We start from the raw sequence: 17,409 nt of genomic DNA, 5'->3' as shown, positions 1-17,409 counted from the left end.
TAAGCCGAGGTTGGCTGAGATGGATGGGAGGGATGTAGCTACACAGTTAAAGGTAAGCCGAGGTTGGCTGAGATGGATGGGAGGGATGAAGCTACACAGTTAAAGGTAAGCCGAGGTTGGCTGAGATGGATGGGAGGGATGTAGCTACACAGTTAAAGGTAAGCCGAGGTTGGCTGAGATGGATGGGAGGGATGTAGCTACACAGTTAAAGGTAGGCCGAGGTTGGCTGAGATGGATGGGAGGGATGAAGCTACACAGTTAAAGGTAAGCCGAGGTTGACTGAGATGGATGGGAGGGATGTAGCTACAGTTAAAGGTAAACATACCTCAGAGCCTGTCACTTTACTCTACTCTGCACTTCCTCATTTTGTCAGGGTTGTTGTTGACATTTTCACTTTTGCAATCTTTCTCTGTCTTTTAAAATCTCGTCTGCCTTTCATACTCTACCTGTCTATCTATGTTTCACGCTACTAGACTGTTTCTCCTCTCCCGATTCTCAGCATATTGTCAACTTCTGCTCTGAAACTCTTTGTCTAACAGTGCTATCATACTATCCCCCCACCCTTCCGCTCTCTCTTTTACTGCCTCTCTCTCTCTCGCTCTCACACTGCCTACTCCTCTCTCTCTCTCTCTCTCTCTCGCTCTCTCTCTCTCTCTCTCTCTCTCTCTCTCTCTCTTTCTCTCTCTCTCTCACACTGCCTACTCCTCTCTCTCTCTCTCTCTCGCTCTCTCTCTCTCTCTCTCTCTCTTTCTCTTCTCTCTCTCTGCTCTTTCTCTCCTCTCTCTCTCACACTGCCTACTCCTCTCTCTCTCTCTCTCTCTCGCTCTCACACTGCCTACTCCTCTCTCTCTCTCTCTCTCTCTCTCTCTCTCTCTCTCTCTCTCTCTCTCTCCTTGTTCTCTAATTTGCATGAGTGCTGCTGGCTACAGGCTGTGTGTTTCCTCATCTCAGTAGCAGTTCCTCAGTTAGACCTGATCAAACAGACTACAGAGAGGAGCACAACAGAACCAGTTTGTCTCTAATACCTGATCTAACAAACTACAGAGATGTGCATAACAGAACAGCACAGAACAGATCAGCTCCTCTGAAAAGCACCATCACTGGAGAGAGAGAGTTAGCTCTGGAGGAAGATCTGTTGATACAGAACCCTGGACTGATACCTTCACCTAGCTCTGGAGGAAGATCTGTTGATACAGAACTCTGGTGACTGATACCTTCACCTAGCTCTGGAGGAAGATCTGTTGATACAGAACCCTGGACTGATACCTTCACCTAGCTCTGGAGGAAGATATGTTGATACAGAACCCTGGTGACTGATACCTTCACCTAGCTCTGGAGGAAGATCTGTTGATACAAAACCCTGGACTGATACCTTCACCAAGCTCTGGAGGAAGATCTGTTGATACAGAACCCTGGTGACTGATATCTTCACCAAGCTCTGGAGGAAGATCTGTTGATACAGAACCATGGACTGATACCTTCACCAAGCTCTGGAGGAAGATCTGTTGATACAGAACCCTGGTGACTGATATCTTCACCAAGCTCTGGAGGAAGATCTGTTGATACAGAACCATGGACTGATACCTTCACCAAGCTCTGGAGGAAGATCTGTTGATACAGAACCCTGGTGACTGATACCTTCACCTAGCTCTGGAGGAAGATCTGTTGATACAGAACCCTGGACTGATACCTTCACCTAGCTCTGGAGGAAGATCTGTTGATACAGAACCCTGGACTGATACCTTCACCTAGCTCTGGAGGAAGATCTGTTGATACAGAACCCTGGACTGATACCTTCACCTAGCTCTGGAGGAAGATCTGTTGATACAGAACCCTGGACTGATACCTTCACCTAGCTCTGGAGGAAGATCTGTTGATACAGAACCCTGGACTGATACCTTCACCTAGCTCTGGAGGAAGATCTGTTGATACAGAACCCTGGACTGATACCTTCACCTAGCTCTGGAGGAAGATCTGTTGATACAGAACCCTGGTGACTGATACCTTCACCTAGCTCTGGAGGAAGATCTGTTGATATAGAACCCTGACTCTGTTCTGCTGAGCGTCTATAGGACCTGGAATGTGAACCGAGGCAGAAGACAGAGACAGTAACAGCAACAAGAACAGAGGGATAACTATAATAGAACTGCAGCCCAGAGAACCTCAGTGGATAGGTGAGTGATCTTATATGGCTACATGACCTCTGTCCAGGGTTACTCATGTGGTCTGTGATGTTTAGCATGATTGTGGTCGTATTTCTCTGAGAACCTAGTATTTACAATGTCATCTGAACAGTTTCAACAGTCTTAAACTTCAGCACTGTAATGTCTGATTGACTGGACAGTAATATCATGAAAACACAACTGATTAGACTTCACCCAGTCAGTAACATATCTGCCCAAAGACACTACCCAGTCAGTAACATATCTGCCCAAAGACACTACCCAGTCAGTAACATATCTGCCCAAAGACACTACCCAGTCAGTAACATATCTGCACAAAGACACTACCCAGTCAGTAACATATCTGCCCAAAGACACTACACCCAGTCAGTAACATATCTGCCCAAAGACACTACACCCAGTCAGTAACACATTATAAAGGGAATAGGTTGCCATTTGGGAGCCAGCCCATGACAACATCATGTCTGTTCTGTCTCTGGGTCACCATGTATTCTCCTGTATTGTGGCTGAACGACGACATCAAAAACATACAGCTGGAGAGTTTAAAGCTTTTTTGCAGGATAGAACAGTGGCCTCTGGTAAGTGGCCTCTGGTATATTTGTAAACAATAGCTGGTGCACGAAATCTAAGGAAGTCTCAAGGTTTTGCTTGAGGTAGAGTATCTCATGATAAGCTGTAGACCACACTATTTCCCAAGAGTTTATCTATATTTTTAGCTGTCTATTTAACACCACAAATCAATACTGGCACTAAGACCACACTCAACGAGCTGTATAACGCCATACGCAAACAGGACAACGCTCATCCAGAGGTGGCGCTCCTAGTGGCCTGGGACTTTAATGCAAGGAAACTTAAATCAGTTTTACCTAATTTCTATCAGCCTGTCACATGTGCAACCAGAGGGAAAACAACTCTAGACCACCTTTACTCTACACACAGAGACTCATACAAAACTCCATATGTCAGAGTTAGAGATCTGCTGTAACTTACTGAGACCTGGGAGTATTTCTACAGCGCTGATATCTACCAGCCTTCTGACAGAGAGTGCTTTAACAACACTTTAGCTCAAACATCCATTATGCAAAAGTAAGGGATAGTCCCAAATAGCACTCTATTCCCTATATAATGCATTACTGTTGACCAGTGCCGTATGGCACCCTATTCCCTATATAGTGCACTACTGTTGACCAGTGCCCTATGGAGCCCTATTCCCAATATACAGTTGAAGTCGGACGTTTGCATACACTTTAGTCAAATACATTTAAACTCAGTTTTCACAATTCCTGACATTTAATCATAATAAATATTCTCTGTTTTAGGTCAGTTAGGATCATCCATACTAGTATTAGTCATGGCTCCTGAGTTTATACATCCATACTAGTAGTAGTCATGGCTCCAGAGTCTATACATCCATACTAGTAGAAGTCATGGCTCCAGAGTCTATAAATCCATGCTAGTAGTAGTCATGGCTCCAGAGTCTATACATCCATACAAGTCGTAGTCATGGTTCAAGAGTCTATACATACATGCTAATAGTAGTCTTGGTTCCAGAGTCTACACATCCATACTAGTAGTAGTCATGGCTCCAGAGTCTATACATCTATACTAGTAGTAGTCATGGTTCCAGAGTCTATACATCCATGCTAGTAGTAGTCATGGTTCCAGAGTCTATACATCCATACTAGTAGTAGTCATGGTTCACTGCTCAGAGTCTATACATCCATACTAGTAGTAGTCATGGCTCCTGCTCCAGAGTCTATACATCCATACTGGTAGTAGTCATGGCTCCAGAGTATAAGCATCAATACTGGTAGTAGTCATGGTTCCAGCGTCTATACATCCATACTGGTAGTAGTCATGGCTCCAGAGTCTATACATCTATACTAGTAGTAGTCATGGTTCCAGAGTCTATACATCCATGCTAGTAGTAGTCATGGTTCCAGAGTCTATACATCCATACTAGTAGTAGTCATGGCTCCTGCTCCAGAGTCTATACATCCATACTGGTAGTAGTCATGGCTCCTGCTCCAGAGTCTATACATCCATACTGGTAGTAGTCATGGCTCCTGCTCCAGAGTCTATATCCATACTAGCAGTAGTCATGGCTCCTGCTCCAGAGTCTATACATCCATACTAGTAGTAGTCATGGCTCCTGCTCCAGAGTCTATACATCCATACTGGTAGTAGTCATGGCTCCAGAGTATAAGCATCAATACTGGTAGTAGTCATGGTTCCAGAGTCTATACATCCATACTGGTAGTAGTCATGGCTCCAGAGTATAAGCATCAATACTGGTAGTAGTCATGGTTCCAGAGTCTATACATCCATACTGGTAGTAGTCATGGCTCCAGAGTATAAGCATCAATACTGGTAGTAGTCATGGTTCCAGCGTCTATACATCCATACTGGTAGTAGTCATGGCTCCTGCTCCAGAGTCTATACATCCGTAATGGTAGTAGTCATGGCTTCAGAGTCTATACATCCATACTGGTAGTAGTCATGGCTCCAGAGTATAAACATCAATACTGGTAGTAGTCATGGCTCCAGAGTCTATACATCCATACTAGTCGAAGTCATGGCCCCAGAGCCTATACATCTATACTAGTAGTAGTCATGGTTCCAGAGTCTATACATCCATACTAGTAATAGTCATGTTTCCAGAGTCTATACATCCATACTAGTAGTAGTCATGGTTCCAGAGTCTATACATCCATACTGGTAGTAGTCATGGCTCCTGCTCCAAGAGTCTATACATCCATACTGGTAATAGTCATGGCTCCAGAGTCTATACATCCATACTGGTAGTAGTAATGGCTCCTGCTCCAGAGTCTATACATCCATACTAGTAGTAGTCATGGCTCCAGAGCCTATACATCTATACTAGTAGTAGTCATGGTTCCAGAGTCTATACATCCATGCTAGTAGTAGTCATGGTTCCAGAGTCTATACATCCATACTAGTAGTAGTCATTGGCTCCAGAGTCTACACATCCATGCTAGTAGTAGTCATGGCTCCTGCTCCAGAGTCTATACATCCATACTAGTAGTAGTCATGGCTCCAAAGTCTATACATCCATACTAGTACTAGTCATGTTTCCAGAGTCTATACATCCATACTAGTTGTAGTCATGGCTCCTACACCAGAGTCTATACATCCATACTAGTAGTAGTGATGGCCACAGAGTCTATACATCAAACTAGTAGTAGTCATGTTTCCAGAGTCTATACATCCATACTAGTAGTAGTCAAGTTTCCAGAGTCTATACATCCATACGGGTAGTAGTCATGGTTCTAGAGTCTATACATCCATACTAGTAGAAGTCATGGCTCCTGCTCCAGAGTCTATACATCCAAGCTAGTAGTAGTCATGGTTCCAGAGTCTATACATCCATGCTAGTGGTAGTCATAGCCCCAGAGCCTACACATCTATACTAGTAGTAGTCATGGTTCCAGAGTATATAATCCATACTAGTTGTAGTCATGGTTCCTGCTCCAGAGTCTATACATCCATGCTAGTAGAAGTCATGTTTCGTGAGTCTATACATCCATCTAGTACTAGTCATGGTTCCAGAGTCTATAAATCCATGCTAGTAGTAGTCATGGCTCCTGCTCTATAGTCTATACATTCATACAAGTAGTAGTCATGGTTCCAGAGTCTATACATCCCTACTAGTAGTAGTCATGTTTCGTGAGTCTATACATCCATCTAGTACTAGTCATGGTTCCAGAGTCTATAAATCCATGCTAGTAGTAGTCATGGCTCCTGCTCTATAGTCTATACATTCATACAATTCGTAGTCATGGTTCCAGAGTCTATAAATCCATACCAGTAGTAGTCATGTTTCGTGAGTCTATACATCCATCTAGTACAAGTCATGGTTCCAGAGTCTATATATCCATACTGGTATTAGTTATGGCTCCAGAGTCTATACATCCACACTCGTAGTAGTCATGGCTCCAGAGTCTATACATCCATATGAGTACTAGTCATGTTTCCAGAGTCTATACATCCATACTAGTAGTAGTTTCATGTTTCCATAGTCTATACATCCATTCTAGTAGTATTCATGGTTCCAGAGTCTATACATCCATACTGGTAGTAGTCATGGCTCCAGAGTATAAGCATCAATACTGGTAGTAGTCATGGTTCCAGAGTCTATACATCCATACTGGTAGTAGTCATGGCTCCAGAGTATAAGCATCAATACTGGTAGTAGTCATGGTTCCAGAGTCTATACATCCATACTGGTAGTAGTCATGGTTCCAGAGTCTATACATCCATACTGGTAGTAGTCATGGCTCCTGCTCCAGAGTCTATACATCCGTAATGGTAGTAGTCATGGCTTCAGAGTCTATACATACATACTGGTAGTAGTCATGGCTCCAGAGTATAAACATCAATACTGGTAGTAGTCATGGCTCCAGAGTCTATACATCCATACTAGTCGAAGTCATGGCCCCAGAGCCTATACATCTATACTAGTAGTAGTCATGGTTCCAGAGTCTATACATCCATGCTAGTAGTAGTCATGGTTCCAGAGTCTATACATCCATACTAGTAGTAGTCATGGCTCCAGAGTCTACACATCCATGCTAGTAGTAGTCATGGCTCCTGCTCCAGAGTCTATACATCCATACTAGTAGTAGTCATGGCTCCAAAAGTCTATACATCCATACTAGTACTAGTCATGTTTCCAGAGTCTATACATCCATACTCGTTGTAGTCATGGCTCCTACTCCAGAGTCTATACATCCATACTAGTAGTAGTGATGGCCACAGAGTCTATACATCCAAACTAGTAGTAGTCATGTTTCCAGAGTCTATACATCCATACTAGTAGTAGTCAAGTTTCCAGAGTCTATACATCCATAGGGTAGTAGTCATGGCCCTAGAGCCTACACATCCATACTAGTAGAAGTCATGGCTCCTGCTCCAGAGTCTATACATCCAAGCTAGTAGTAGTCATGGTTCCAGAGTCTATACATCCATGCTAGTAGTAGTCATAGCCCCAGAGCCTACACATCTATACTAGTAGTAGTCATGGTTCCAGAGTCTATACATCCATACGAGTAGAAGTCATGGCTCCAGAGTCTATAAATCCATACGAGTAGAAGTCATGTTTCGTGAGTCTATACATCCATCTAGTACTAGTCATGGTTCCAGAGTCTATAAATCCATGCTAGTAGTAGTCATGGCTCCTGCTCTATAGTCTATACATTCATACAAGTCGTAGTCATGGTTCCAGAGTCTATACATCAATACTAGTAGTAGTCATGTTTCGTGAGTCTATACATTCATCTAGTACTAGTCATGGTTCCAGAGTCTATATATCCATACTGGTATTAGTTATGGCTCCAGAGTCTATACATCCACACTCGTAGTAGTCATGGCTCCAGAGTCTATACATCCATACGAGTACTAGTCATGTTTCCAGAGTCTATACATCCATACTAGTAGTAGTTTCATGTTTCCATAGTCTATACATCCATTCTAGTAGTATTCATGGTTCCAGAGTCTATACATCCATACTAGTACTAGTCATGTTTCCAGAGTCTATACATCCATACTGGTAGTAGTCATGGCTCCTGCTCCAGAGTCAATCCATCCATACTAGTACAAGTCATGTTTCCAGAGTCTATACATCCATACTAGTAGTAGTCATGGCTCCTTCCAGAGTCTATACATCCATACTAGTAGTAGTCATGGTTCTAGAGTCTATACATCCATACTAGTAGTAGTCATGGCTATACATCCATACTAGTAGTAGTCAAGTTTCCAGAGTCTATACATCAATACTGGTAGTAGTCATGGCTCCAGAGTCTACACATCCATACTGGTAGTAGTCATGGCTCCAGAGTCTACACATCCATACTGGTAGTAGTCATGGCTCCAGAGTCTATACATCCATACTGGTAGTAGTCATGGCTCCTGCTCCAGAGTCTATACATCCATACTAGTAGTAGTCATGGCCCCAGAGCCTATACATCTATACTAGTAGTAGTCATGGTTCCAGAGTCTATACATCTATACTAGTAGTAGTCATGTTTCCAGAGTCTATACATCCAAACTAGTAGTAGTCATGGCTCCTGCTCCAGAGTCTATACATCCATACTGGTAGTAGTCATGGTTCCAGAGTCTATACATCCATGCTAGTAGTAGTCATGGTTACAGAGTCTATACATCCATACCAGTAGTAGTCATGTTTCCAGAGTCTATACATCCATACTAGTAGTAGTCATGGCTCCTGAGTCTATACATCCATACTAGTAGTAGTCATGGCCCCAGAGCCTATACATCTATACTAGTAGTAGTGATGGTTCCAGCGTCTATACATCCATGCTAGTAGTAGTCATGGTTCCAGAGTCTATACATCCATACTAGTAGTAGGCATGGTTCCAGAGTCTATACATCCGTTCTAGTAGTAGTGAGGACTCCAGAGTCTACACATCCATACTAGTAGTAGTCATGTTTCCAGAGTCTATACATCCCATACTGGTAGTAGTCATGGCTCCTGCTCCAGAGTCTATACATCCATGCTAGTAGTTGTCATGGTACCAGAGTCTATAAATCCATATTAGTAGTAATCATGGCTGCAGAGTCTATAATTCCATACTAGTAGCAGTCATGGTTCCAGAGTCTACACATCCATACTGGTAGTAGTAATGGCTCCTGCTCCAGAGTCTATACATCTATACTAGTAGTAGTCATTGTTCCAGAGTCTATACATCCATACTAGTAGTAGTCATGGTTCCAGAGTCTATACATCCATACTAGTAGTAGTCATGGTTCCAGAGTCTATACATCCATACTGGTAGTAGTCATGGCTCCAGAGTATAACATCAATACTGGTAGTAGTCATGGTTCCAGAGTCTATACATCCATACTGGTAGTAGTCATGGCTCCAGAGTATAAGCATCAATACTGGTAGTAGTCATGGTTCCAGAGTCTATACATCCATACTGGTAGTAGTCATGGCTCCAGAGTCTATACATCCATACTGGTAGTAGTCATGGCTCCTGCTCCAGAGTCTATACATCCATACTGGTAGTAGTCATGGCTTCAGAGTCTATACATACATACTGGTAGTAGTCATGGCTCCAGAGTATAAACATCAATACTGGTAGTAGTCATGGCTCCAGAGTCTATACATCCATACTAGTAGAAGTCATGGCCCCAGAGCCTATACATCTATACTAGTAGTAGTCATGGTTCCAGAGTCTATACATCCATACTAGTAGTAGTCATGGTTCCAGAGTCTATACATCCATACTAGTAGTAGTCATGGTTCCAGAGTCTATACATCCATACTGGTAGTAGTCATGGCTCCTGCTCCAAGAGTCTATACATCCATACTGGTAATAGTCATGGCTCCAGAGTCTATACATCCATACTGGTAGTAGTAATGGCTCCTGCTCCAGAGTCTATACATCCATACTAGTCGAAGTCATGGCCCCAGAGCCTATACATCTATACTAGTAGTAGTCATGGTTCCAGAGTCTATACATCCATGCTAGTAGTAGTCATGGTTCCAGAGTCTATACATCCATACTAGTAGTAGTCATGGCTCCAGAGTCTACACATCCATGCTAGTAGTAGTCATGGCTCTTGCTCCAGAGTCTATACATCCATACTAGTAGTCATGGCTTCAGAGTCTATACATCCACACTAGTAGTAGTCATGGCTCCAAAAGTCTATACATCCATACTAGTAGTAGTCATGGCTTACACAGAGTCTATACATCCATACTAGTAGTAGTGATGGCCACAGAGTCTATACATCCAAACTAGTAGTAGTCATGGTTCCAGAGTCTATACATCCATACGGGTAGTAGTCATGGTTCTAGAGTCTATACATCCATACTAGTAGAAGTCATGGCTCCTGCTCCAGAGTCTATACATCCAAGCTAGTAGTAGTCATGGTTCCAGAGTCTATACATCCATGCTAGTGGTAGTCATAGCCCCAGAGCCTATACATCCATACTAGTAGTAGTCATGGTTCCAGAGTATATAATCCATACTAGTTGTAGTCATGGTTCCTGCTCCAGAGTCTATACATCCATACTAGTAGAAGTCATGTTTCGTGAGTCTATACATCCATCTAGTACTAGTCATGGTTCCAGAGTCTATAAATCCATGCTAGTAGTAGTCATGGCTCCTGCTCTATAGTCTATACATCCATACAAGTAGTAGTCATGGTTCCAGAGTCTATACATCCCTACTAGTAGTAGTCATGTTTCCAGAGTCTATACATCCATCTAGTACTAGTCATGGTTCCAGAGTCTATAAATCCATGCTAGTAGTAGTCATGGCTCCTGCTCTATAGTCTATACATTCATACAATTCGTAGTCATGGTTCCAGAGTCTATACATCCATACTAGTAGTAGTCATGTTTCAGTCTATACATCCATCTAGTACAAGTCATGGTTCCAGAGTCTATATATCCATACTGGTATTAGTTATGGCTCCAGAGTCTATACATCCACACTCGTAGTAGTCATGGCTCCAGAGTCTATACATCCATACTAGTAGTACTAGTCATGTTTCCAGAGTCTATACATCCATACTAGTAGTAGTTTCATGTTTCCATAGTCTATACATCCATTCTAGTAGTATTCATGGTTCCAGAGTCTATACATCCATACTAGTAGTAGTCATGGCTCCAGAGTCTAACATCCATACTAGTAGTAGTCATGGTTCCAGAGTCTATACATCCATACTGGTAGTAGTCATGGCTCCAGAGTATACATCCATACTAGTAGTAGTCATGGTTCCAGAGTCTATACATCCATACTGGTAGTAGTCATGGTTCCAGAGTCTATACATCCATACTGTAGTAGTCATGGCTCCTGCTCCAGAGTCTATACATCCGTAATGGTAGTAGTCATGGCTTCAGAGTCTATACATCCATACTGTAGTAGTCATGGCTCCAAAGTATAAACATCAATACTGGTAGTAGTCATTCTCCAGAGTCTATACATCCATACTAGTAGTAGTCATGGCCCCAGAGCCTATACATCCATACTAGTAGTAGTCATGGTTCCAGAGTCTATACATCCATACTAGTAGTAGTCATGTTTCCAGAGTCTATACATCCATACTAGTAGTAGTCATGGTTCCAGAGTCTATACATCCATACTAGTAGTAGTCATGGCTCCAGAGTCTATACATCCATACTAGTAGTAGTCATGGTTCCAGAGTCTATACATCCATACTAGTAGTAGGCATGGTTCCAGAGTCTATACATCCGTACTAGTAGTCATGTTTCCAGAGTCTATACATCCATACTGGTAGTAGTCATGGCTTCCAGAGTCTATACATCCATGCTAGTAGTTGTCATGCTACCAGAGTCTATACATCCATACTAGTAGTAGTCATGGCTCCAGAGTCTATACATCCATACTAGTAGTAGTGATGTCTCCAGAGTCTATACATCCATACTGGTAGTAGTCATGGCTCCTGCTCCAGAGTCTATACATCCATACTAGTAGTAGTCATGGCTCCTGCTCCAGAGTCTAGTCTCATGGCCCCAGAGCATCATCCATACTAGTAGTAGTCATGGTTCCAGAGTCTATACATCCATACTAGTAGTAGTCATGGTTCCAGAGTCTATACATCCATACTAGTAGTAGTCATGGCTCCAGAGTCTATACATCCATACTAGTAGTAGTCATGGCTCCTGCTCCAGAGTCTATACATCCATACTAGTAGTAGTCATGGCTCCAAAGTCTATACATCCATACTAGTAGTCATGTTTCCAGAGTCTATACATCCATACTGGTTGTAGTCATGGCTCCTACACCAGAGTCTATACATCCATACTAGTAGTAGTCATGGCCACAGAGTCTATACATCCATACTAGTAGTAGTCATGTTTCCAGAGTCTATACATCCATACTAGTAGTAGTCAAGTTTCCAGAGTCTATACATCCATACTAGTAGTAGTCATGGTTCCAGAGTCTATACATCCATACTAGTAGTAGTCATGGCTCCTGCTCCAGAGTCTATACATCCATACTAGTAGTAGTCATGGTTCCAGAGTCTATACATCCATGCTAATAGTAGTCATGGCCCAGAGTCTACACATCTATACTAGTAGTAGTCATGGTTCCAGAGTATATAATCCATACTGGTTGTAGTCATGGTTCCTGCTCCAGAGTCTATACATCCATACATCCATCCATCTAGTACTAGTCATGGTTCCAGAGTCTATAAATCCATGCTAGTAGTAGTCATGGCTACCTCTATAGTCTATACATTCATACAAGTAGTAGTCATGGTTCCAGAGTCTATACATCCATACTAGTAGTAGTCATGTTTCGTGAGTCTATACATCCATACTAGTACTAGTCATGGTTCCAGAGTCTATAAATCCATGCTAGTAGTAGTCATGGCTCCTGCTCCAGAGTCTATACATCCATACTGGTAGTAGTCATGGTTCCAGAGTCTATACATCCATACTAGTAGTAGTCATGGTTCCAGGGTCTATACATCCATACTAGTAGTAGTCATGGTTCCAGAGTCTATACATCCATACTGGTATTAGTTATGGCTCCAGAGTCTATACATCCATACTGGAATTAGTTATGGTTCCAGAGTCTATACATCCATACTAGTAGTAGTCATGTTTCCAGAGTCTATACATCCATACTAGTAGGAGTCATGGTTCCAGAGTCTATACATCCATACTAGTAGTAGTCATGGTTCCAGAGTCTATAAATCCATACTAGTAGTAGTCATGGTTCCAGACTCTATACATCCATACTGGTAGTAGTCAAATCAAATCAAATTGCAGTTGTCACATGCGCCAAATACAACATTGAAATGCTGAATACAACAGGTGTGGACCTTACAGTGAAATGCTGAATACAACAGGTGTGGACCTTACAGTGAAATGCTGAATATAACAGGTGTGGACCTTACAGTGAAATGCTGAATACAACAGGTGTGGACCTTACAGTGAAATGCTGAATATAACAGGTGTGGACCTTACAGTGAAATGCTGAATATAACAGGTGTGGACCTTACAGTGAAATGCTGAATACAACAGGTGTGGACCTTACAGTGAAATGCTGAATACAACAGGTGTGGACCTTACAGTGAAATGCTGAATACAACAGGTGTGGACCTTACAGTGAAATGCTGAATACAACAGGTGTGGACCTTACAGTGAAATGCTGAATATAACAGGTGTGGACCTTACAGTGAAATGCTTACTTTCAAGCCCTTAACCAACAATGCAGTTTTTAGAAAAATAACTGCTAATTAAGTTGTTTTTTGCTGTAACTGTTCTTTACCTTACTATTTATATTTTGGACAACTTTTCCTTCTACTTCACCTAATTCCAAAATGAAAATAATATACATTCTCCTTGACACCTAAACCCTAACCCCCCCCCCCTCAAAAACACCAAACCCCTAAACACCCTCAACCCCATAAATTCCCAAAACACCATAAACACCCTAAACCCCCTAAACGTACTCGTTACATTTTTAATGCTTAGCAGAACAGGATAATCATCCAATTCGCACACTTATCAAGATAACATTCCTGGTCATCTATTGCCTCTGATCTGGAGGACTCACTAAACACACATGTATTGTTTGTATTGTTTGTAAATTATTTCTGAGTGTTGGAGTATGCCCCTGACTATCTGTACATTTTCAAAACTAGAAAATGATGGTGTCTGCTTTGCTTAATATAAGGAATTTGAAATGATTTAATTTGGTTCCTTTTATTATTTTCGTGAAAATGTTGCCTGCTGCCAGCAGAGCCTAGCATAGCATTATGCCATGATAAACTTACACAAATTCTTGTCTAGCGTTGGCTGTAACGCATATTTAGAAAATCTGAGATGACAGTGTTGTTAACAAAAGGCTAAGCTTGTGTTTGAATATATTTATTTCATTTCATTTGCGATTTTCATGAATAGGAAAAGTTACTAGGAGTATTTATGTCTGGTGTATATTTATGCCGCCTGTGTATATTGGTTCCTAACTTCCCTGAAAAGTTGCATATCACGAGGGCTATTCGATGCTAATGCAGAACGCCACAGGATGTTTTTGTGCTGGTCAAGGGCAGACAGGTCTGGAGTGAACCAAGGGCTATATCTATTCCGGGTTCTACATTTTTTGAATGGGGCATGCCTATTTAAGATGGTGAGGAAGGCACTTTTAAAGAATAATCAGGCATCCTCTACTGACGGGATGAGGTCAATATCCTTCCAGGATACCCCGGCCAGGTCGATTAGAAAGGCCTGTTCGCAGAAGTGTTTTATGGAGCGTTTGACAGTGATGAGGGGTGGTCATTTGCTTGCAGACCCCTTACGGATGCAGGCAATGAGGCAGTGATCGCTGAGATCTTGGTTGAAAACAGCAAAGGTGTATTTGGAGGTTGAGTTAGTTAGGATGATATCTACGAGGGTGCCTGTGTTTATGGATTTGGGGTTATATCTGGTAGGTTCGTTGATAAATTGTGTGAGATTGAGGGCATCAAGCTTAGATTGTAGGATGGCCGGGGTGTTAAGCATGTCCCAGTTTAGGTCAAGATAAATGGGGGGCAATCAGATCACATACGGTGTTCAGGGCACAGCTGGGGGCAGAGGGTGGTCTATAGCAAGCGGCAATGATGAGAGACTTGTTTCTGGAACGGTTAATTGTTTGGGTATAGACCTGGATAGTAAGACAGAACTCTGCAGGTTATCTTTGCAGTAAATTGCAACACCGCCCCCTTTGGCAGTCCTATCTTGTCGGAAAATGTTATAGTTAGGAATGGAAATGTAAAGATTTTTGGTGGCCTTCCTAAGCCAGGATTCAGACACGGCTAGGACATCCGGATTGGTGGAGTGTGCTAAAGCAGTGAATAAAACAATCTTAGGGAGGAGGCTTCTAATGTTAACATGCATGAAACCAAGGCTTTTACGGTTGCAGAAGTCAACAAATGAGAGAGTTTCGGGGATGGGAGTGGGGGTAGACACTGCAGGGCCTGGATTAACCTCTACATCAACAGAGAACAGAGGAGGAGTAGGATAAGGGTACGGCTAAAGGTTAACAGAACTGGACGCCTAGTACGTTCAGAACAGAGAGTAAAAGGAGCAGGTAGAATATATTCAAGGTGTAACAGTAAAATTTTACACCGTCCCCTCGCGCGAACCAGGGACCTTCTGCACACATCAACAACAGTCACCCTCGAAGCGTCGTTACCCATCGCTCAAAAAAAGCCGCGGCCTGCAGAGCAAGGGGAACAACTACTTCAAGGTCTCAGAGCAAGTAACGTCACCGATTGAAACGCTATTTAGCGCACACCGCTAACTAAGCTAGCCGTTTCACATCCGTTACAAAGGCACAATGTACAAACAAAGGTATAGTAGGATGAGAATACAGTGGGGGTAAACCTGTGCATATAATGAAAGAGATATTGTCTCTAGAAAAAGCATTTAAGATTAGCGGCTGTGCGTTCAGCTGCTATAATTACAGGGGCATACAAAAAAATTCATAATAAAAAATAACAATCGGTTCAGAGCTTGCGGAGATATGGAGAAGAATAAGTCCGACTAGCTCTGGTGTGAGTCGCGCTGTACAGACTGGCGAGAGATGTCCGGGATAAAGGTAGCTGATGACCGCTAGCAAAGGATAGCTGACTGCTAGCTAGTGGCTTCGGAATGTATTCGATGGGCCTCGTAAGCCAACAGTTCGTTTTGCTCTAGAGAGCTAGCATTCAGGGGACTTTAGCTGCGATGGTCGGAAGGTTCTAGGTTCAGAGCTTGCGATAGGAATCCGGGGATATGGAGAGAAAAATAGGTCCGGTATGCTCTGGTTGAATCGCGTTGTACAAACTGGCGAGAGCTTTCCAAGCTAGAGGTTAGCTGATGACCGTTAGCTGGCTAGTTAGCTGGCTAGTTGATGTTGGAGAGATTACAGTAATAGAGGCAAAGAAAAGTAATTTAGAGAAAAAGCAGGTCCACACCACATTGGGTGAGGCGGGTTGCAGGAGAGTATTTTGAAGTAAGGGTTTAGAAAAATATAAAAAGATATGCAAAGAAAAATATAGAAAAATATATATACATGGGACATGACAAGACGAAGGACAAACACGTCTGACTGCTACGCCATCTTGGATAGTAAGGCATCCATCTATGAGGCGTCCACGCTTCCATCTATAAGTCTTTGCTAGGTAAAGCCCCACCTTATCTCAGCTCACTGGTCACCATAGCAGCACCCAGCCATAGCACGCATATCTCACCGGTCACCCCCAAAACCAATTCTTACTTTGGCCGCCTTTCCTTCCAGTTCTCTGCTGCCAGTGACTGGAACAAATTGCAAAAATCACTGAAGCTGGAGACCCATATCTCCCTCACTAGCGTTAAGCATCAGCTTAAAGTTAGTGACGGATCACTGCACATGTACATAGCCCATCTGTAAACAGCCCATCCAAATACCTCATCCCCATACTGTTATTTATTTTCTTGTTCCTTTGCAACCCAGTGTCTCTACTTGCACACTCATCTTCTGCACATCTATCACTCCAGTGTTTAATTGTTAAATTGTAATTACTTCGCCACCATAGGCTATTTATTGCCTTACCACCCAAATCTCACTACATTTGCACACACTGTATATAGATTTTTCTATTGTATTATTGACTGTATGTTTGTTTACTCCATGTGTAACTCTGTGCTGTTGTTTGTGTCGCACTGCTTTGCTTATCTTGTCCAGGTCGCAGTTGTAAATGAGAACTTCTTCTCGACTAGCCGAACTGGTAAAATAAAGGTGTTCTCAACTAGCCTACCTGGTTAAATAAAGGTGTTCTCATCTTGCCTACCTGGTTAAATAAAGGTGTTCTCAACTAGCCTACCTGGTTAAATAAAGGTGTTCTCAACTAGTCTACCTGGTTAAATAAAGGTGTTCTCAACTAGCCTACCTGGTTAAATAAAGGTGTTCTCAACTAGCCTACCTGGTTCAATAAAGGTGTTCTCAACTAGCCTACCTGATTAAATAAAGGTGTTCCCAACTAGCCTACCTGGTTAAATAAAGGTGTTCTCAACTAGCCTACCTGGTTAAATAAAGGTGTTCTCAACAAGCCTACCTGGTTAAATAAAGGTGTTCTCAACTAGCCTACCTGATTAAATAAAGGTGTTCTCAACCAGCCTACCTGGTTAAATAAAGGTGTTCTCAACTTGCCTACCTGGTTAAATAAAGGTGTTCTCAACTAGCCTACCTGGTTAAATAAA

General features: G+C 42.4%; 1 protein-coding gene across 2 annotated transcripts in view; it reads left to right on the top strand.

Moving 5' to 3' along the window:
- The window catches only part of znf831 (zinc finger protein 831), a 116,371-nt gene that overhangs the window by 27,456 nt on the left and 71,506 nt on the right, over window positions 1-17,409 (top strand). The window contains exon 1 of one of the 2 annotated variants that reach the window (XM_064967074.1): window positions 910-2,174. The exons of the other annotated variant lie outside the window; for it this stretch is intronic. The gene's annotated coding sequence lies outside the window, so the exon portion shown is untranslated. Of the gene's footprint in view, window positions 1-909; window positions 2,175-17,409 lie in introns of those variants that run through there. 2 annotated transcript variants of the gene reach the window in all.

This window comes from Oncorhynchus masou, chromosome 5, assembly GCF_036934945.1.
Source record: "Oncorhynchus masou masou isolate Uvic2021 chromosome 5, UVic_Omas_1.1, whole genome shotgun sequence".
Taxonomy (NCBI): Eukaryota; Metazoa; Chordata; class Actinopteri; order Salmoniformes; family Salmonidae; genus Oncorhynchus; species Oncorhynchus masou.
Note: the sequence above shows the minus strand (reverse complement) of the source record. Positions and strands in the feature narration are given on the sequence as shown.